Raw genomic sequence first — 872 nt, 5'->3', positions numbered from 1 at the left:
CTGTGATGTCTCAGGCCCTCTGCCACTGCACTGCTGCTGCTGCCTGGACCACATGCTGGTGCCTGGACCCTGGAAGGGACACCAAGGATACTTTCCTGGATGCCACCATCCAGGTGGTCCCTCCTGGGCCTACAGCTCCGCTGCCTCTAGGTCCACCCAGCCAGCCAGGACTGGTAGCTCCATGTTATCCAGATTACCTGCGACGAGAAGCAGTGGCTCAATCTGGTGGTCACGCCAAAAGAGAAAGCAGACATCTTTAACAAATTCTTCACCTCCGTTTTTTTGGGCAGGGACTGGGACTCCCCCACCGTGATTCAAGACGGACTCGAGGGGAACGCCCCAAGACCTAAGGTTGAGGAGGACCGGGTTAGAGTGCTTCTGGAGGGGCTGGACATGTTCAAGTCAACAGGTCCAGATGCTCTCCACCCCAGGGTGTTGAGGGAGCTAGCAGGGGTTTTTGCAGGGCCCTTGGCACGGCTTTACGAGCACTCGTGGTGCTCAGGCCAGGTGCCAGATGATTGGAAGATAGCCAGTGTGGTCCCCATCTTTAAGAAAGGGAGGAGGGAGGACCCGGGCAACTATAGGCCTGTCAGTTTTACCTCAATCTTGGGGAAACTCTTTGAGAAGATCATTGTGATGGGCCGGCATCGGGGATGGTTGCTCAAGGGCAACCAGCACGGTTTCATTAGGGGCAGGTCATGTCAGACCAACCTGATTGCCTTTTACAATCAGGTCACAAAAGCATTGGACGCAGGTGTCGTCGTGGATGTAGTCTTTCTGGACTTCAGCAAGGCCTTTGACACTGTCTCTCACCCCATCCTCATTAAAAAACTAGGCGACTGTGGCATCGATGCCTACACGGTCAGATGGAT

Source organism: Alligator sinensis, unplaced genomic scaffold (genome assembly GCF_000455745.1).
Source record: "Alligator sinensis unplaced genomic scaffold, ASM45574v1 scaffold15_1, whole genome shotgun sequence".
NCBI lineage: Eukaryota > Metazoa > Chordata > Crocodylia > Alligatoridae > Alligator > Alligator sinensis.
This window is presented reverse-complemented; position numbering follows the sequence as displayed.